We start from the raw sequence: 22,416 nt of genomic DNA, 5'->3' as shown, positions 1-22,416 counted from the left end.
GGTGTGTACCCCAGTCAGAATAGGTACACCGTATCCCTGCGTGTCGTAAAAGGCGACTAAAAGGGTTGGCGTCAGGAAGGGCATCCGGCCCTAAAAACATCGCCTCAAAAGGAAACCATGATGAGTACAACTGATGTACAACTGGAATGTAGGGACAATGACAGGGAGATCTGGAGAAGTGGTTGAAACATTGGTCAGAAGAAGAGTGGACATATGTTGTGTGCAGGAGACACGGTGGAAGGGAAGTGGTGTGAGAATGGTGAAGGGAAGGCAGGGGCGGAAGTACAAGTTTATGTGGCAAGGGTGCCTGGAAGGCGTGCATGGTGTTGGTGTCATGTTTTCTGAGGAGTTTGTAGACAGTGCAGTGAGTGTGACGAGAGTGAGAGAAAGGTTGATGATGGTGAGAATTGTGATCGGAAATCTCTTGGTGAACGCCATCTCAGGATATGCCCCGCAGGTCGGTCGAAGCGATGAAGAGAAGAACATGTTCTGGTGTGCGATAGAGAAGTTGATGGAGAATGTGAAAGATGAGGAAGTTGTTGTGGTTGGAGGAGACTTGAATGGACATGTGGGAAGGAGTCCAGATGGTTTTGAGGGAGTCCATGGGGGTTATGGATATGGTGTGAGAAATGGAGAAGTTGAAAGGATCTTGGAGTTTGCTGATGGAGCTGATTTGTTGATCTGTAATACTCAATTCCAGAAAGCGGATAATAATTTTTGTCAGGTCAGGTTCGATCTGTGACCTGCTACAGGTACCATGTAAACCTGTACTAACCTGTTCCATGGTCGGGTTGTCGGCGACTAAACCGTCTCCCCCACCAGGTTTTCTGGTGAGGAGGGTGTTTGGATATGGACACCCAGCAGGATTAAAAACAAAACCTGTCAAATGGCGGAGGAGCTCCTTGTGAGCCAACGGCCATCCATATCTAATGCCCAACTATGTCTGCGGACGTCCTCCTGCAGTTGGGCTACTTCTTATTAGGAGGTTGGTGGCAGGATTTGCACTCCGGCCACCGTAAAACCCTTCATTCCGCAAAACGCAAAAACGCAAAAAAATCTGAAAACCCACTCCGTGGGAGTACCTCCTGTGCAGCTTCCCTTCGCAGAGCAGCTCACCGGATGACGGGATTGGGGCAAAGTCTTCGGGACCCCCGATCTTTGATAGGAGGGAAACCACGGGGTAACATCTCTGGGTCAGATTGCGGGAGAGTGTGTCGGAGTGGTGCTGAGGTGTCGTCCACCAGACGGCGGTCTCCTTGGGTTAACCTGAGGCAGTCCCTTCGGGTGGGTGCCTGGAATGTCCTATCCCTAAGAGAGGATGATCACCTGTCTCTGTTATCATCTGAGCTCAAGCGTTTGGACATCGGGATTGCAGCTCTCTCTGAGGTTCGGAGACCGGATTGCGGCGAGATAATGGTGGGTGGTTACACCTACTATTGGTCTGGTCGCTCTGATGGTTACCATACCCAAGGAGTTGCTGTAGCTGTGTCAAATAAGCTGACCCCAATGATAATTGAGGTAACACTGGTCAACGAGCGTATTATGAGACTAAGGATTCGTCACTCCTTAGGTGTCATTTCACTGGTCTCTATTTATGCTCCGACTGAGGCGAGTGATCTCACCGTGAAGGATGCATTCTACGCCACGCTCGAGTCTGTGGTTGATCAGTGCCCCAGACGAGATACACTTCTAGTCTTGGGGGATTTCAATGCATCGACTGGAACTGATAGGGATGGTTATGAGGTGTGTGTTGGTCCCCATGGGTCAGGAACTATGAACCAGAATAGCACTAAGTTCCTTGACTTTGCAAGAAGTCATGGACTTAGGGTGGCTGGTTCATGGTTTCAGCGCCCACAAGCTCATCGCTGGACTTGGTATTCCAACGCTGACGGTGTGGCAAAGGAGATTGACCATGTCCTCATTGACGGTCGTTGGAGGATGATCCAGAACTGCAGGGTCTACCGGAGTGCTCAGTTCCTCAATACTGACCACAGGCTTGTTGTAGCAACTCTAAAGCTGCACCTTAAATCCTGGAGAATGGTACCATCCCAGCCTAGGCTGGATGTTGTCAAGCTCAGGGATGAGAGAGTAGCTGAGGAGTTTGCGAACAGGCTGAGTGGACACTTGGGGGGTCTGGGTACTTTGGGGGGTCCTGAAGAGTTGTGGAGCACCTTCAAGACCACCGTCCTTGATGTTGCCGGTGGATGCCTTGGAGTTCACCGCAGGGCAAAGAAGAATTTTGTCTCTCAAGGGACACTGGATACCATTGACCAGAGTCGCAGAGCCAGACTGAATGGCAGAGCTGAGCTGTTCAGGGAGCTGAGGCGTAAAACTGTACATGCACTGAGGGTGGACAAGGAGGCCTATGTGCGAGGAATCTGTGAGGGGGTAGAGCATCACCTGTGGACAGGTTATTCTCGTCCTGCTAACAGGGGAATTCGCGCATTACGTTCATCCAAGCCCATCCCTCGGAGCACTGCAGTTCGAGCAGAGAGTGGTAGGCTCTTGACAGAGGAGTCTGAAGTGAAGGCCCGCTGGGCCGGTTACTTTGAGCGGTTGTACCAGGCTGATCCCCCAGCTGTCGAGTTGGACGTCAAGGGTGTTACAATCCCTGTTGCTGACCCTCGAATCAACTGTGGTCCACCATCGCTTGTGGAAACGGGCTGCGGTGAACCAATTGAAACGGGGCAAAGCTCCAGGGATCTGTGGCATCCATGCCGAACTTCTCAAGGCTGGTGGAAATGCTGCACTCATGTCGTTGCATGCAGTTTTGTGCTCTGCCTGGAACACAAGCATCATTCCAACTGACTGGAAGAGGCGCCTTGTTGTCCCTCTCTGGAAAAGGAAGGGTGATCGCCAAGACTGCAACAACTACCGAGGGGTGACGCTGCTCTCAGTGCCCGGCAAGGTCTTTGCTCGGATAATTCTTGATAGGGTTCGCCACCATCTGCTTGAGCACCAGCATCCAGAGCAGTCAGGCTTTACACCAAAGAGGTCAACGATTGACCGTATCCTTGCACTTCGTGTCCTCACCGAACGCAGACGAGAGTTTTGGCAGGGGCTGCTTGCAGCCTATGTTGATCTCTGTAAAGCGTTCGATTCAGTGAATCGGGATGTCCTCTGGAGGATTCTTAGTCTTCGTGGGGTGCCACCGAAACTGATCGATCTGATGTCTGAACTCTACTCTGGTACTGAGAGTGCTGTGAAGTGTGGTGGTACCATCTCTGACTTATTTCCAGTTGTTACTGGAGTTCGTCAGGGATGTGTACTTGCCCCCACACTTTTCAGCACTTGTATGGACTGGATTTTTGGGAGGATGTCGGAGAGATCAAGTTGTGGTGCATCGTTTGGCAATGTCAAGATCTCGGACCTTGATTTTGCAGATGATGCAGTCATCTTTGCGGAGACTTTAGACATCCTCTTGGGGGCCCTCGAGGTGCTGAATGAGGAGTCGGAGCCGTTGGGATTACGGATTTCTTGGGTCAAAACTAAGATCCAGGCTTTCGGTGACATCTTGGATGCTGCTGTCCTGTCTGTGTCTGTTTGTGGTGAGGATGTTGAGGTCGTGGATAGATTCACTTACCTTGGCAGTGATATTCATGTCTCCGCAGGTTGTGAGCCGGAGGTCAATAGACGTCTGGGTCGGGCCTGCGGAGTCATGGATTCACTGGATCATGGGGTTTGGCGCTGCCGGTACCTTTGCGGGAGGACGAAAGTCCGAGTCTTCAGGTCCTTGGTACTTCCAGTCTTGCTCTATGGGTGCGAGACTTGGACTTTGACCAAGGATCTGAGACGGAGACTTAATTCCTTTGGTACCAGGTCTCTTCGAAGAATCCTTGGCTATCGCTGGTCGGATTTTGTGTCCAACGAGCGGTTGCTGAGAGAGACTCGGATGAGATTTGTTACCTGCATAGTCCGTGAGCGTCAGCTGCGGCTGTATGGACATGTGGCTCGTTTTCCTGACGCTGTTCCTGCTCACCAGATTCTCTCAGCGAGGGAGTCTCATGAGTGGAGGAGGCCAGTGGGCCGACCACGTGCCTCATGGTTGCAGCAGGTTGACCATCATCTCAAGGAGATGGGGATGGGCCTGGCATCTGCCTGGGGGATGGCCAGACGGAGGCCCCTGGAGTACCGGCGGAAAGTGGACGCAGCGACGCGCTGTTCTAGCACATGCTCCCATACCTGACCTGACCTGATAATAAGCTTATTACATACACGTTAGGTGGGTTGACGACAACCATTGACTACCTGATGGTGCGTCAGCGAAATAGGGGAAACCTCCGGGACACAAAAGTGATCCCAGGGGAGGAGACTGTTTCACAGCACCACCTGGTTGTCTGCGATATAAGGGTGAAAGGTAAGCGGAGAATTCGGCGGGTGAAGTACCAACCGAGGATGAAGGTGTGGAGGTTGAAAGAGGAGACAGTGAAGGAAGCATTAAGAGAGAGGCTGAGTATGGTTGAAGATGATGTGGTTGAGCTTGAAAGTGGTTGGATGTCAATGAAAGATCATCTATTGGGAGCCATTGGTGAGGTATGTGGATGGACAAAAGGACCACCGAGGCACTCGGAAACATGGTGGTGGGATGATGAAGTTGGAAAGACGATTGAAGAGAAGAGGAAGAAGTTCAAGGAATGGCAAAAGGCAAAGGATACGGTGGAAGAAGAGGCAGCACATGAAAGTTATAAGGAAGCCAAGAAGGCTGCAAAGAAAGAGGTTGCAAAGGCGCAGGAGGCCCATAGGAACATGTTCGGAGAATGCTTGGATTCGGAGAAGGGTAAGAGAGCGGTATTCAGGATTGCAAAGCAGATAGCGAGAGAGAGATTTGATGTGATGGGGGTGAGTTGCTTGAAGGATGAAGTGGGACAAATCGTTGTGGACTCAGATGGAATTAAAGGAAGATGGAAGAGATATATTGAAAGGCTGTTGAATGTAGAAAATGAATGGGATAGAAATATCGAGAGTAACCCAGTTTTAGGACCAGCAGAGAAGATAACTGAGAAGGAAGTTGAGGAAGCTATAAGAGCAATGAAGAGTAGAAAAGCAGGAGGGCCGACGGGAGTTGTGGGAGATATGTTGAAGGCAGCGGGAAGTTGGGGTGTGAAGAGAATGACAGAGATCTGTAATCTGGTGGTGAGAGAAGGCCGCATTCCAGTGGATTGGGAACTGAGTACCCTCGTCCCTCTGTACAAGGGGAGAAGGTGACCCTCTGGACTGTGGCTCCGATAGAGCAATAAAGTTATTGGAGCATGGAATGAAGGTATTGGAAAGGGTGTTGGAGAAGAGGATAAGGAAGAAGGTAAAGATTGAAGAAATGCAGATTGGATTTATGCCAGGAACAGGAACGACAGATGCGATTTTTATTGTAAGGCAGTTGCAGGAGAAGTACATCGAGAAGAGGAAGAAGTTGTTTTTTGGGTTTGTTGATCTGGAGAAAGCATTTGATAGGGTTCCACGCGAAGTTTTGACATGGGAATTGAGGAAGTTAGGAGTGGAGGAATGGTTGATCAGAGTAGTGATGGCCATGTACCAGAGAGCACGCACAGCTGTAAGGACGAAGGATGGGAACAGTGGTGAGTTTGAGGTGAGGGTAGGAGTGCACCAGGGGTCGGTACTAAGTCCACTTCTATTTGTAGTTGTGATGGAGGTGCTGGCTCGGAGGGTAAAGGAGGGTTTACCGTGGGAGCTGCTGTATGCAGATGATCTGGTGTTGATTGCAGAGAGTATGGATGGACTGAAGGAGAAGATGAACAAGTGGAAGGAATGTATGGAGGCAAAAGGTTTGAAGGTGAATATCGGAAAGACGAAGGTGATGGCAAGTGGTAAAGCACGTGGTGAGGTGGAAAGGACTGGGAAATGGCCATGTGCTGTGTGCAGGAAGGGTGTCGGAGTGAACTCCATTCAGTGTACAATGTGTGCTGAATGGGTTCATCGAAAATGTAGTGGGGTGAGAGGGTCATTAACCAGTGTGGCAGCTACATTCAAGTGTAAGGTGTGCAGAGGGAGCAGCAGATGAAGGAATTGTTGAGTTGGATCTTGGAGATGGTGTGAAGCTGGAAGGGGTGAAAACATTTTGCTATCTCGGAGACATGCTGAATGGAGAAGGTGGATCAGACTCTTCGACGGTTGATGGAGTGAGATGTGCATGGAAGAAGTTTCGGGAACTGAGTGGCGTGCTGACAAAGAGGGGAGTGTCGTTGAAGCTGAAGGGAGAGGTGTATGCTACATGTGTGAGGAGTACGATGATTTATGGGAGTGAGACATGGGTACTGAACACGGAGCAGCAACAAAGGCTGGAAAGGGTGGAAATGCGAATGGTTCGGTGGATGTGTGGAGTATCGTTGAGAGAGAGGAAGACAAATGATGACTTGCGGAAGATGATGGGAATAGAGTCTGTGATGGAGGTTGTGAAGAGAAACAGGTTGAGATGGTTGGGTCATGTGTTGAGGAAGGATGAAAGTGACTGGGTGAGAGGAGTGTTGGAAATGAGTGTAGTCGGAAGTAGAGGACGGGGAAGACCGAGAAAAACTTGGCTAAATGTGGTGGAAGAGGAAATGTGGGCAAGGGAATTAAGAAGGGGAGATGCAGAAAACAGGGTAAAGTGGAAAAGATTGTCATGGGGCCCGCAAGGCTAACCCCTGCTTTAGCGGTGAAAATGGCCTTTAAATGCTTGTGTGTGTGTGTGTGTGTGTGTGTGTGTGTGTGTGTGTGTGTGTGTGTGTGTGTGTGTGTGTGTGTGTGTGTGTGTGTGTGTGTATAGTTAGAATCCATCCCCTGTGTCTAATGAGTGATTGATTGTCCGTGCGCCGCGGAGTTATTTTGATAGTCAGTGATTTCTTTTACATCTTCGCTTTAACTACAACAACACCTTCGCTCCATCCTGATGCCATAACGCTCGCGGTGGGTGGAGTTCAATGAAGGACCTGTCATCTCTCTCGACCAATCAGAGAGATGCGAGCGAGTTTGCCATCGTTTGGCCAATGAGAGCCAACACAGGACAATATTAATCCTCTTCCTGTTTGAGAGATGGTCCGCCCTGATGCCCGCCACGCCCCCCCCTGTCCAATAAGCGGACTTGGCTCCCCTTTTTGCCAATCACAGGGGCAAGGAGTGGATCGTGCACCAAAACCGTCCAGTAAGGGGGGGCCAGGTTACGAGAGGAAGTCCCCTCCCCCCTGGACGGGGAGTGAATAATTGTTCGGACGATCCGACTGGAAGCAGTTGGAGTTGGTTTTTGCCGGCTAGATCGTCTGGGATCACCTCGCCTTGCCTGCTGGCGCTCGCTGCCTTGTCCGCCCTCGCGCTGGTTGGTGTCCATCCTTCATCCTCTGTCCCTGGTACATGGAGTGGCATCGTTGCTGCGGGTTCGAGTCCCGCCGATCCAGAACGTCGAAGACCACACGAGGTGGACAGGTCCAAGATAGCTCTGGTCTCCAGCTCACCCTTTCCTCGAGCTGGAAGCCTTCAATAAAGACCTGAAGGGGTCCATTTCTGGGTATCTGTGTGTGTGTGTTCCTGGGCCCCGTCTATAAGTAGAACTGTTAAGTGCTTTTTGCTGTACATTATTTGCATTGCTTATTCGGATAACTCTTCCCTTACATGCTCCCCTCGTCCCCCGACTATTTTTTAATAAATTCCCCTCTTGTTGAATGTCCCAGCTCATCCTTGTCCTTTCTGCCGTTGGTTTGCCGCACTGCGAATGGGAATTAGGAGGTGTCATTGTTGCTGTAATCGTACAATTGGCTCGGCAGGATTCTGGTACTCTCCGCTCGGGGTACGACTCGGATCCGGCTCGGTAATGGCCCGGATCGCGCAGATCCTGCCGAGGGTGAATTTCCCTGGTAGTTTGGATGATGTGGGTATTTAGGTATATTGAAATTGGCAATTGACCCTATCCCACGTGGTCGACCTATTGGCGATCTTCGGTCTCATAAGAGACCCGTGACCTTTCGGATTTATCTGAAAGGTACGACCTAAATTCCGGTATTCGGTGGAGCCGACTCTACTGCTCCCCCTGACGGTTGTGCTCACCACCGAGACCCGGCCCCAGAACACTATGACGCCGAGGGCTTCGTCACGTAGCAGGTCCTCATATACTTTTTTCTGCCAGTGTACGGGGATCGGTACAGCGGTGTGGCACACATGAGGGATGGCCGCCTCGTCCATGTGTATTTCCACCGGCGGGCCATCCATGACTGGTAGAGGGCGGTGGGGGCAGATGTTAAAGGTGGATGATGAGATACGGTCAAGCAGCCAATGTCACATCTTGCTGTTGTTCTCCGGCGTCAGGGGAAGGGAAGAAACGAGGGTTGCTCCAGAGGGGTTTGTCGTCTGGGGCAGCAGCAGTCCTTGTTGCCCTCAGCGACTGTGCTGCATCCAGCGTTCAGCGCTCTGATCACACCAATAGAAGATTGAGTCTCGGAGTCGCTGGGCAGCTTGTGAGCACCACCGATACTCTGGAAGTTGGATGGCAAGATCCCGAGGGCAAGGAGGGACTCGAGCGACAGAAAGAGGCATTGAATGTCGCTGCTGATATAGATCATCGCACAGTGACATTACGTTCTCCTGAGGATCGCGGCCCTCAAGGACGCCGAAAAAGGCACCATCGATTTTGATTTTAAACTTGTTGGCGGCTTGCAAGTTGAGCGACACAGGACGAAGATCATTTCGGAAGAAGCCACGTGCTAGGAACTGGTCGAGGGACCACATGCCGGATTGTGCGCCACTGTCGGTGACCGCGTCTATATCGGCGAACGTCGATGAGCGGAAAGAGCGACGGGCACTGGGGGGTGGCCCTGTCCATGCTGACATGTAGCCTGATGGTAGGGTGTTTCATGAACCAAACACGACGCCACTCGCACGCCGTGAAAATGTGATGCTGTAAGACGACGACTTGGAGGTCAGACACCGGCGCAATCCGGCGTCGCCTGCGATAGCGTTGAGTTGTGGCAATCGACGAGACTTGAGCGAACGAGTCTTCCTCGTATGTGACGGCATTAGTCCCTGCGGGTCGTGCTGCACTGCATCAAGCAACACCGCCGCTGGGCCAGGAAACACTCTTTGCACCACTTGTGAGCTTTGCGATTCCACCCGTGGGCAGTCCCCGAGAACACGAAGAAGTTTCTGCCGCAGTCTGGGCAAGGTACTTGCTTGGCCCTGTCGGCAGGTGGCGGCATCGGAGGATGTTGGCAGATGAGTCAGCGTTGGGCGTCGCACGTCCGTAGCTGTGGCGGTCGTGTCGGGTCTGGGGGTGTTGGCACGCTTGAATGAGGATATAGCCGAGTTGCTTGGAGACGGAAGGGTGTTTCTGGCCATTTCTCTACCTTCGAAAAATCCGATGACATCGTTAACAGACTTCAGCTGAATGCCCTCGACGCTGAGAGCCTTGTGGTGGATGTCGCGGTCAGCTGTCCCCGTCAGAAGAACATCGCGAATAGTCTCACCGGTGTAATTCACGAGATTCAATTTCCCGCATGCGCATTTATCTGACATGCTAAAACCACATGTTTCCGCTTTACCATGGACTCTGGGGGCAAAGGCCCGAAAGGTTTCAGCGGGGCTTTGGTGCATGGCGACAAGTTCGGCGCGTTTGACAACAAGAGACACAGGGATGATGGCCAGGGACTTCATGGCCGCCATGACGTCATCGACGGGACGTGTTGTGATGATAGGGTCAGCTTTAAGGGGGGCATCTCCGGTGGCATCGCCGGCGCACTGGAAAAGCTGCACCGATGCGGATGCAGTGTCGATCCCAGAGCCGTGGCAGAAGTTTTCCCAATTACGCTCAAACAAGTTCCAAGTCTCACTCTCAACTCCCATGTTGATGCGCGGCTGCTCCAGCTTTGGGCCCTTATGATGGGCGGCAGCGTTCGCGTCATTCCCGGTGGCGAGCTGATGAGTGAGGTTGTGGTTCGTGAGGATGGCAACAACGACGGCGTCAGTTCCATCGACAGTCCTGAAACTGCAGTCCGGCATATCACACTCGAGGACCACCATCGTGGAGAATGTTGTCAAAAGCTGCGCGATATGTGATGAGCCACGTCTTGAGTTGGCGAGTTGCAAATGCCACATTATCCAGACCGGTGACGATGTATAATGCCACTATCATGAAGAAGAACTCTTTTGTCAAGTTGAATATTTTATTGACAATGGCATTTTATCTGCAACCAAAGGGGAACGTAGACAATATTAGTCTGATTACTTTCACACGAAATGGTACACAGGAAAATGCCATGAACTAACAATGAAGATCTCATATCGGCATTTGCGTATTGAACATTACTAACTGGTGACATACAATTGCACTAACGATAATAAGAATACGAAACAACGATAATGTCCAACTATAATGAATAAAAAAACAACGGACAAATGCACAAGACACGAGGATATAGGGAAATGACAATCACTCTTCAATAACCTGCTTTTACAATCCATAACGGCACAGCCCACAGGGGTCATTTTATTCTCTAATTACATATGCAGTTTGCTGTTTCCATTTTGCGCGATTTGCGAACACACACACACACACACACACACACACACACACACACACACACACACACACACACACACACACACACACACACACACACACACACACACACACACACACACACACAAACACACAAGCATTTAAAGGCCATTTTCCCTGCTAAAGCATGGGTTAGCCTAGCGGGCCCCATGACAATCTTCTCCACTTTACCCTATTTTCTGCATCTCCCCTTCTTAATCCCTTAACATAACAAAATATTAATATAAATATACTGTTGTGGATTCCCCCGCCCGCAAGGCGTGCGGACAACCGCCTCAGCCCAATTGCGGCTGCACGCGCCCACCAAACGAGCAATCCAGTCGTAGCTACCGGATCAACGCCAAAACCCAGATACGGGTGTTTTTAACACACCATAGATCAGCCAACTCTTCTTTCCACGATCTACAGGGTCAATCGCCGAATTATCGATATACCTAATTATTCGCGCAGACAGAAATGCCGGGCATCGACACCTCAACGGGACTTGCACGAAAACGAGACGCTGTATGCAGTTCGTTCCGTATGCGATTGCCGAGCGGTTATATATCGCCAAGCCCCGTCGGACCAGATGTACGTTTTTTCGGCTTATAAACAGCCAGCTAACATTCCAAACGCTCCATGGCAGTCAAAGAGAGGAAGTGAAGCAATGAGCAGGTGACATTTAACAATGGGGACATTTATTTATAATAATAATGGGGAACTAGGGAAGCACGTAAGAGCAGAACTATACCGAATACAATAAATGCAATGCAATCATTTACAGCACTCAAAGCACTTAACAGTTCTCTACTTATTAGACGGGCCCACGGACACTCGTACGCACACACACACCCAAGAAATGGTGGCTGATGCCTTTAATACGGGCTCCAGCTTGGAGGACAGATGAGCTGAAACCCAGAACCTATCTCGAACCTCTCCAACTCGTGTGGTCTTCAAGCTGCTCAGACCCAGCCTCCAGCGAGAGCGAGCTGGAGCCGTTCGCCGTGAGCCGCGATCCTTCCAGAGCTCCAGCGAATCCTCTCGTGCTTCTCAACACGTGCTGGTGAGACGAGGCGCCGATCCTTCCCATCGATGCATCGCTTCCTCGAAGAACCACCTCCAAGATGAGGCCGATGAGTCGCACCAAGCCGGGAACCAATCGGAGAACAAAGAGCTCCACGAGCCAAGAAGAGCCAGCCGAGCAACCAGCTCAACTCTCTTCCGATGAACAAAGCCTCTCACAACACGAAGCAAGAGCAAGAAGCCACCACCAGAAACTCGAGCCGAGCAACCAGCTCAACTCTCTTCCGATGAATAAAGCAGACCCCAAGAAGCGAACCGAGTCAAGCAGAACCCGAAGGCCTGTTGAAAAGCCAAGCCAAAGCAAAAATCTCTCCAAAAAGCCTCCCCCTCACCAAGCAGAACCCGACGGCTTGCTGAAAAGCCAAGCCAAAGCAAAAAGCTTCCAACCCTAACCCGAGCCAAGCCGAAGCTCACTGAACAACCACCCTCACAAGCAGAGGATCTCTTCCTCATTCTCCTCCGCCCTTCCCCCGCTCCCAGCGTGACTCATCCCCCGTGCCCGCACAACCGCGGGTGGGAGGGAGTTGTTTACGTCCCGTGATTCAGGACGGGAGGGCTCTTCTTCCTCTTCGCAGAAGAGGGGGAGGGGCGTCTCCATTGTGTTGGGATCGCTCCCCAACTACTAAATTAAATCACAGCACACTTAATCGATTTCTGCCCATTAAACAATGGAAGGTGAGCTATCGAGGGAACAAGCACTTATCGACATAACTGAAAAAAGGAACCTGAATGGTGTGTGCAATTGAATTCCCAAATTCGTAACACTACCCCCCTCCCCTTTTTACAGACTCGTCCCGAGTCGTCAAATTTTCGTGTGACGAGCATGTGCAAGTTTTCCCCTAGTACGTTCTACCTTCGGATCCCTCAGTGCGACATTTCTTTATATGTGTCCCAAAAATAAATGCCCTAATGCGCTGCGTAACTAACCAAACAAACTCTCACAGACTCATTCGGACAACTTGACTAAAATTGCCAGCGCGAAAACAAACATGCAGGTGGGGTTCAACTTATCAACAATTTTCATTTTACTTATCCATTACATTGCACTAACCATGGCCCAGGATCTGTGATCTGTGAAAGGGGAAAGGCAAAAGTCATTGCAAAGTCATTGGTGCAGGGTAATGGATGGAGATGGTAGCAAAAACAAATGAACATGATGGATGCACGGGCTGCCTGCAGGGCAGTTCTTGCAAAACTGGATGATCCTGGTGCACATGGTGATGGATGGACATAGGGGCAAACACAAACAAGGGCTAGCAGGCATGGGGTCATGGCAGAGGCAGACAAGCAAGGCATGGCAAGGCAAGCCCATTCAGAACAGGTGGCTGCGGCACAACAGGCTGGCAGGTGAAGCTGGCCGGCCTCTGGTGTGGTTCCATCAGGTCTGGAGGGAGTGCGGTGGTGCCGGCCGCTCTGAAGGCGAGGACCTAGCCTACTGTCTCCTCCCACTATATCGCCTTTGCCTGTCTCTGTCCATACCCACTCCCTTAATTTGCCACAAAACACAACAAAATTTAGCCCCTCTTTATTTTTATTATCTTTATTTCCCTTTTATAATCGTTTCCCTAACCCCCTTTATCGTCATTGTCCAGCTAGCCTATCATGTCTACCGAGCCTACTCCCAAACCCTAAAATCTGATTTCGAAGGGAATAGGGAGAGACTAGCATCCTGTCTCGAGGCCCAACAAAGCCTCAGAATGGCCTCCTCAGAGTTCAGCGATCTAGCAAGGTGAGTCCAGTGGCCTACAACGAGCGAAGGGATGGATGGTGCGAAGGGGTACATCTCCTAACTACCCTAACATTCATTAACCTGAAACTACCCTGGGGCTTTCCAAAAACGCCTGACACTTTTAAACTATCGGTTCTAAAAACCATGATTCCCGTCGTCTGTGTTGGTGTCCATTATAAATTTGGGCCTTGCCCTCAAATTTTCATCCGTGCCTTCGCACAATTTCCTGGCTGGGCAGCGTGACTCAAATGGCAGGAACTCCCCCTCTGCCGAACTCTAACCATGGCACCCCCGGGCCCACAGGCTGCCTCCGAGCCGAACTGGTCTCTATGAACGCGGGGGGTTGCCCTCTCTGGCATTACCCCCCTCCGATGCCCACGTGGCGTGTTGGTGCCCCGGGTCCCTTTCCGAGGTTCGCTCGTGCCCACTACACTACCCCTGTGGCATTCTGGCGCTACAGGTCCCGTTTCCGACGGGTCGCCCATGCCCACTACACTATCCCGGCCCCTCTTGGGCCCTTGGCCTACTCTGGCCATCTAATCCGGTGCCCGGGGTGCCCTCTACACAAAACTCACCTTTCAACAGCCACGCTCCGAGCCGGTCTCTGAACTCTTGCACCCCTCCAAACGGGTTGCGTGCCTTCTCTCGACACCAACAACAAAACGGTCTCCTTTTTGTAAATTTGGATAACCCACTAGCTAACATTAAACTGACCCCGGGGTCACTTGGGTGGGAATCACTCCTCCCCCAACCAGTCATTTGCACCATGCATACCACATTCGCTCCACTCGCACACTTGGGCCCGCTGTCCCACACTCATTCCTCACACACTTTCCATTTCGCAACTCACACCAACACTCCACACTGCCATCCTTCTAACTAAATCCCCTGACTAACTCATGCTCCCTCGTCATCCCTTAAAACTCATGCACGTTCCATTTACTCTATGTAGTTCAGCTATGTCTCCACTATACATTTCCAGTCTGTCCATGTCTCCACAAATCCAAAAAAAATTCCCATTTCCTAAATCTAAACTGAAATCCCTCTAACTAATCCATACCACGGGCTCCATGAGGAACAACCCATGTCCCCATGAAGCCGGTCTAACTATCGCTAACCCATCCCCCTAACTAGTACTTCCTGTGCCCCCAAGCAAGGGGGTCTCCTGCCCTCTGCCCAGGGAATCCTGTTTACTCGAAGCAGCGAGGCTTGCTTTTCTCTTTTTTTTTCCTATGCGCACCAGCGCGGCAATTCACAAAATCACGCTCTTTTCCCGTGACGTCATGACAGCTGTTCAAGCTTTGCGCTCCCCATCCCTTCTCGGACGGTAACATCTCTTTTTAGATATACACATTCTAAAATCAGACCCTCTTGAAGCTTCTTCTTATATTGAATTACCAAAAGAAATAAAACTAAAGAAGGCAGTTGTTAATATTAAGAACAATGATAATATATGTTTTCTCTGGTCTGTTCTTGCTCACTTACATACACCAAATTGTAATTCAGAAAGAGTAAAACAATATATGAAATATGAGAATATCTTGGACATTAAAGATTTTGGACATTAAATTCCCAATGCCACTAACAGATGTTCCGAAATTTGAGAAAAAGAATAATCTTTCCATTAATGTATATGGATTAATGGATACAAACAAAGTTCAGATATTAAAAACTTCAAACAACTATAAAAATGAAGAAACACACATTGATCTTTTATATTTTAGTGTTGGAAAGAATTCACATTATACATACATCAATAATTTATCAAGATTAATCTCTTCTCAGGTATTCAGAACAGCAAACAAAATATATCCTTGTAAGCGATGTCTTAATTCATTCCATACAAAAGAACGATTAGAACAACATTCAAATTATTGTAGTCGTCATAAATCAGCTGTAATTAAAATGCCTAAACCTGGTGAAAAGATTTATTTTGAAGATTATAATAAATCAATCATGCACCCATTTGTGATATACGCTGATTTTGAATGTATCCTTAAAAAGATAAATACTGCTTCTCCTAATCCAAAAGAATCATATACAAATAAATATCAAAAACATATTCCTTGTGGTTTCTGTTATTATATCAAATCATCTGTTGGAGAAAAGAATAATAAACTTGAACATTATAGTGGGAAAAAAGCTTCACAAGAGTTTGTAAAACGATTAGAAAAGGATTGTTTAAGACTCACTAAATTAATGAAAGAAACAAATGAACTGATGAAATTCACCGAAGAAGAAAAATCAGAATTTAGAAAGAACAATATCTGTCATATTTGTGAGGAGGAAATTGAGGGAGAGGTCAAAATTAGGGATCATTGTCATCTTAGTGTTAAATATAGAGGTCCTGCTCATTCCTGTTGTAATCTTAATTATAAATTTCCTTCTTTTATTCCAGTCTTTCTTCACAACAGCGCCAACTATGATACACATCTATTTCTAAATGAACTTTCAAAAACACCAGGGAATATTTCTGCCACAACAAACACAAGTCAAAAGTATATTTCATTTACAAAAATGATATTCACAAAACCTATAACTCATATTAGGTTTCTGGATTCTTACAAGTCTACGGGAACACCACTAGCCTACCTAGCATTGAATCGAAGCTCAAGGGGCTCTTTTCCAAATCTTAATTCATTCTTTCCAAAAGAGGAAATTCTAACTTAAGAGGAAATTCAGATTAAAAAGAGAATTCAAAGTAAAGAGGAAATTCTAATTAATGAGGAAATTAATGAAGAAATTGTAACTGAAGATGAAATTCTAATTCTAAAGAAAATTCGAACAATGAATGAAATTCAAACTAAAGAGGAAATTCTGATTAAAGATGAAATTCTGATTAAAGAGGGAATTCTAACTAGAGAGGAAATTCAAACAAGGAATGAAATTCAAAGTAAAGAGAAAATTCTTACAAGTAAGGGAATTTATCCTTATAATTATCTGGATTCATTTATAAAATTTAAAGAAACACAACTTCCTTCAAAAGAAAGTTTCTATAATAACCTTTATGAAGAAGAGATAAGTGATAAGGAATATAAACACGCACAAGAAATTCGGAAAATATTTAAGATAAAGAACCTTGGAGAATATCATGATTTGTATCTAAAAACAGATGTTTTATTGTTAGCTGATGTGTTTGAAGCTTTTAGATCACTCTTTCATAATAAAAAATTGTTATGGACTAGATCCTGCCCACTATTTCAGAGCTCCTGGTTTAGCTTTGAGTGCAATGTTGAAAATGACAAAAAAGATATAGATTTAATCAGTGTTGTAGATATGCTTTTGATGATTGAGAAGTCTAAGAGAGGTGGAATATCACAAGTATGTTCAAAAAGATATGCTACAGCAAATAATAAATATCTTCCAAATTATGATAGTGAAAAAGACAGTAATTATTTGATGTATTTTGATGCTAATAATTTCTATGGATGGGCAATGTCTCAATCTCTGCCTTATGGCAAATTAGAGTGGGTGGAAGAAAAGGATTATGAAAAGGCTTTGATGAATATTGTTATTTCTTCTCAAGAGGAATTGAATGAGGAAGAAGAAGGTTATTATTTTGAAGTTGATTTGAGGTACCCGAGTGATCTTCATAATAAGCATAAAGACCTTCCTTTTGTATGTGAGAAAGAAACTCCAAAGAAAGAATGGTTAAGTGATTATCATAAAAGTTTTAATATTAAAGGTAAATCAACAGAAAAGTTATTAACAACATTCTATGATAAAGAGGGATATGTTTTGCATCAGAGAAGCTTGAAACAGTTTTTGGGAGAAGGATTGAGAGTTGCTAAAATTCAGTTTTAAAATTTAAACAAAGTCCTTGGATGAAAAAGTATATTCAATTCAATATAGATATGAGAACAAATACAAAAGTAAAATTTGAAAGGGAATTCTATAAATTGATGAATAATGCTGTCTTTGGAAAGACAATGGAGAATGTTAGAAACAGGCAAAACATTAGATTTGCAACATCTTGGAAAGAAGCTTCTCGATTGATAAATAAACCAAGTTTTGAGAGAGAAGAGGTTTTTTTTAGAGAACTTTTCTGCTATTCATATGGAAAAGGAAAGTATTGTAGTGGATAAACCAATTTATATTGGAACAGTAGTTCTTGATTTAAGAAAGATATTGATGTATGATTATTTGTATAATGACTTAAAGAAAAAGTATGGTGAAAATGTTTCATTGTTGTTCATGGACACTGATAGTTTTATTCTAGATATAAAGATATGAAGAAAAATATTGGAGTATATGATACAAGTAATTTTAGTAAGAAGAGTGAGTTATTTTCAAAAAAGAATGAAAAGGTTATTGGTAAGTTTGAGGATGAGTCGGGTGGAAAAGTAATGAGTGAGTTTATTGGATTGAGAGCAAAGGCATATTGCTTATAAGTATGATGATCAGATTGATAAAAGGTTAAAGGGAATAAAGAAATATGTAATAAAGAAATCAATAACTTTTAGAAATTATTATGATTGTTTGATGAATAAGAAAGAAGAATATAGGAAAATGAATACAATAAGAAGTTATAAATATAAGATATACAGTGAAGAAGTAAATAAAAAGGCATTAGGAGCCTTTGATAAGAGATTTATTTTAGATAATGGAATAGATTGTGTTCCATATGGATATTGTATGATAGAGTGAATAATTAATCATAGAGTATATAGAATAGATTGTGTTCCATATGGATACAAGTTTTAACGAAATAGAATATGGGTTAGAGTTTTTAAGGGCTACCGCCGCCTTTTTCACAATATATAAATGGTCGAACCAAGTATTAATCAAACTAAAGAGTGGAGAAAATCTCAGTCTTGGTATATAAATGGAAAACATAATAAATGTGAAAAATATCAAATAACTCTTATTGAAAAAATAACTAAAACAAAGGTAAATAAAACAAATAAGCAAATCAATTTAAAAACTTGTAGGTTAGAGGATGTAAAGAAAAAAATAATATCCTTGAATAGACTGAAAACTTTGATGGTTATCAATTGAACAATGGAAAAATAATTTACTGCAATCTCAAAACGATATGCAACTCAGGAGGTGGTCAGATGAGATCAATGAGAGAAGTTTATCATTTCATTATGACACAAAAGGGGTATCTTGAAAAATATAAAGATTCAAATGTTTTATTTTTAAATATTTTACATGGGGATTATTGTGCAAAGAAAATTAAACTATTGAAGGAATTTGAGAATGAACAAATCTTTATAGGTTCAATGAGTGAGCTAAACAATATGCATTGGTAATTTGAAAAAAAGTGGTCCGAGGTTAAAAGGGGAGGCTATTAAAATCTCCATTCACTGACATGTTTTAGATATTTCAGCAGCGGAGAATTCAACAGGTTGGGATAAAAAGGAGGTTTATTTTTTAGGGAAAAAAATGAATCGCTGAGAATCCCCATTCACTTAACATGGGGGAAAGTGAGCCAGAATCAGCATATTCACCCTACTAGTGTGGTGCACGAGCTTCGTGGGCACATGATCTGAACTTGAACTTGGGCCCGTGGTGCGTGGCGCTATTGAAGAGGTTATGTGACTGTTTCGTGAGCCACGTACTTCTGCAGCACTGAAGTCTCGAAGCTACGCAGGACATGCCACTGTTCAGTGTAGGTGTGGGGAAATCCGTGCATGTGTGCGAGTGAAAGGTTGAGTAAATCGCCGGTGCGCGTGCACTTTTAGTATGGACCCCGAGGAGGTTGGAGGAATGTGTGTGTGCGTGTGTGTGTGTGTGTGTGTGTGTGTGTGTGTGTGTGTGTGTGTGTGTGTGTGTGTGTGTGTGTGTGTGTGTGTGTGTGTGTGTGGAGGAAAGGGTGGGGGGGGTACTGCATGCAGGTAGGCATTTACCAAATCGCATCAGTTTTGATTTTTAAATGTGACCGCCCGGTTAATATAGAACATGGTGGTTGGAGGGAAAACGCTAGTGTTTGGACGTATTTTATCACCGCGGTAATGCCCTTGTACGCTGCCTTCCCGTTCCCTCCACTCACGCTAGCTTCCTATTCCCTCCCCTCGCACTGCCTTCCCATCCCCTCCCCTTTCCCTCCCCTCATGCTGCCTTCCCATTCCCTCCCCTCGCGCTGCCTTCCCATTCCCTCTCCTCATGCTGCCTTCCCATTCCCTCCCCTCACGCTCGTGCCACCTTCCCATTCCCTCCCCTCCATTCTTGTTCCCTCCCCTCGCACTGCCTTCACATTCCCTCCCCTCCACTCGTGCCGCCTTAACATTCCTTCCCCTCCATTCATGTTCCCTCCCCTCGTGCCGCCTTCCCGTTCCCTCCCCTTGCGCCGCCATCCCATCCCCCCCTCCACCGCAGCCCCATACATACTGTATGGGTCTCCATACAGCCCCAGCTTGACCTGGTTGAATGGTTGCAACATATATTTCAAATACAGACATGTTAATCCTCTCCTAATACAGAAAAATGCACAGAATGCTGGAATGATGTCAAACGCCCTCTAATGGTCATTAAAAACAAGTTTCCATCATATGTAGGTTAAAAGTTGGTCTGCTTCTCCCGAAACTGAGAAGATATATTATCTTGAAGCAACTTGAGCTTCGTGAATATATCTGGACACCTTAAATCCACATTCCAACTTGTTTGTGTCTTTTATAAAAATTCCTTTAGAAAGCTTTTAAAATGATAGGCAATTCTTCTTATATTGAACTTACTGGAGAGTTCAATCTGATACAAGCTTGAAGAGTCAAGTGATCTTTCTATACAAAGGAGAAATATAATTATGTTCATTCCAAATGGATACATCTTTCTATAATTCCAGCAATGTGTGTGTGTGTGTGTGTGTGTGTGTGTGTGTGTGTGTGTGTGTGTGTGTATGTGTGTGTGTGTGTGTGTGTGTGTGTGTGTGTGTGTGTGTGTCTGCGACCGCCGTTTCTCGACAACCGCCGGTCCGATCTGATTGAAACTTGCCAGGAATATTGCTGGGGACCCGCGGATGTGCCTTTTCAAGGTTTGATATCAATCGGACAAGCGGTTACCAAGTTACGGCCATTTATCTGTCAACCAATGACAGGACACGGTGCTATGACATCACGAATGACGTCACAATTAATGTTTATTTATTATTAGTATTTTTTTTTTGCACGATTGACATCAATTCTTCTTCTTCTTCGTTTGGTATGACATCACAATCGACGCTGGGGACCTGAGTATTGCCTTTTCAAGGTTTGATATCAATCGGACAAGCGGTTCCCAGGTTACGGCCATTTATCTGTCAACCAATGACAAGACACGGTGCTATGACATCACGAATGACGTCACAATTAATGTTTATTTATTTATTGTTTTTTTGTTTGCACGATTGACATCACAATTCTTCTTCTTCATTTGGTATGATGTCACAATTGACGCTGCGGACCTAAGTATGTGCCTTTTCAAGGTTTGATATCGTTCTTCATCTGTTTCAGCTGTTTCCCAAGTGTTTCCCAAGGTTTGAAAGCTGTTTTTTTCCCAAGGTTTGAATTAATTGTTGAAATTATTAATAAATCCCAAGGTTTGAATTTTCCCAAGGGAAAGAGCTGTTGCCCAAGGGTTTGAAAGCTGTTTTTCCCAAGGTTTGAATTAATTGTTGTGCTTGGTAGACATTTGTGAATACATTTGCAGAGAGAGGGACGAGAGAGGAGGGGGGAGAGAGGGGAGGGAGAGGGGGTGAGAGAGAGGGGCGAGAGAGAGGGGCGAGAGAGGAGGGGGAGAGAGGAGGGGGAGAGAGGAGGGGGCAAGAGAGGGGGACGGGAGAGGTGGACGGGAGAGGGGTGAGAGTGGGGGCGAGAGAGGAGGGGGAGAGAGGGGATGTGAGAGAGAGTGGGCGTCACAATTCAAGAGAGGGGGAGAGAGGAGTGGGCGAGAGAGAAGCACGGGAGAGGGGGTGAGAGTGGGGGACGAGAGAGAGGGGCGAGAGAGAGGGGTGAGAGAGTTGGGGGAGAGAGGAGGGGTGAGAGAGAGAGGGGGCGAGAGAGGGGCGTCACCATTTTTCTTCTTCTGCGTTTGATATGACGTCATAATTGACGCTGGGGACCCGAGTATGCTTCCCAACTTATGGCCATTTATGATACGGTTGGTCTGATCTAATTGAAACAATGCCCCGATCCAGTCGTCATTTAAGAGAGCGAAGGAACGAAGTTGCACATACTGGCACGCACCTATGGGCACGCACCTACGGGCCCGCACCAACGGGCCCGCACTAGTACTTAAAAGAATCATATTATATTTGAGTACATTTTATTTCAGGTTTAACATTTTCATTTTAATACCAAGTTTTAACTATCATCAATTTATTTATTTCATCACCTTCAAACCCATTATTATAAAAATGTATCTACATTTTCCAGGTAAGATGTCAGTAGGGTGGATATCCTGGTTCTCGCTCACTTTTCCCCATGTAAATGAATGGGGGATTTTCAGCGATTCCCTTTTTTTTCCCCTAAAAATAAACCCCCTTTTTATCCGTTTTTCCCTGTTGTGCAGGGGTTTGGCTTTTTGTGAGGCAATGTTTTATGGCCGGATGCCCTTCCTGACGCCAACCCTGGTCGCCTCTTACGACACACAGGGATATGGTACACCTATTCTAATCGGGGCATACACCGGGACCAGTACACTGGCACTCATTTCGCCGACCTCGGAAGGATGACAGGCTGAGTCAACCCCCTGGTGTTAATTCAGCAGCCAACGGGGCTTGAACTCAGGACACTGGGATCCCAAGCCGCCACCCTAACCACTAAGCCAACACCAGGCTTAGCCAACACCAGGCTTTGTATATATATATAACCAGGCTATCCCAAGGTATATTTATTTGTCTCCCCTTTTAACCTGGAGGTTGATCAGCTCACTCATTGAACCTATAAATATTTGTTCATTCTCAAATTCCTTCAATAGTTTAATTTTCTTTGCACAATAATCCCCATCTAAAATATTGACAAACAAAACATTTGAATCTTTATATTTTTTAAGATACCCCTTTTGTGCCATTACGAAATGATAAACTTCTCTTAATGATCTCATCTGACCACCGCCCGAGTTGCAAATCATTTTTGTGTATAAACCACGCCATAAAAAAAGTTTTGTTTCAAAT

The 22,416-nt window shown here is 46.3% G+C and overlaps 1 protein-coding gene across 1 annotated transcript in view; it reads right to left on the bottom strand.

The window, feature by feature from the left end:
- LOC147010459 (uncharacterized) overlaps window positions 1-22,416 on the bottom strand; it is a 153,681-nt gene that overhangs the window by 85,724 nt on the left and 45,541 nt on the right. The gene's annotated exons all lie outside the window — the stretch shown is intronic.

This window comes from Eptatretus burgeri, chromosome 16 (assembly GCF_056783735.1).
Source record: "Eptatretus burgeri isolate ZD-2024b chromosome 16, Ebu_testis_v1, whole genome shotgun sequence".
NCBI classification, from domain to species: Eukaryota; Metazoa; Chordata; class Myxini; order Myxiniformes; family Myxinidae; genus Eptatretus; species Eptatretus burgeri.
This window is presented reverse-complemented; position numbering and strand designations above follow the sequence as displayed.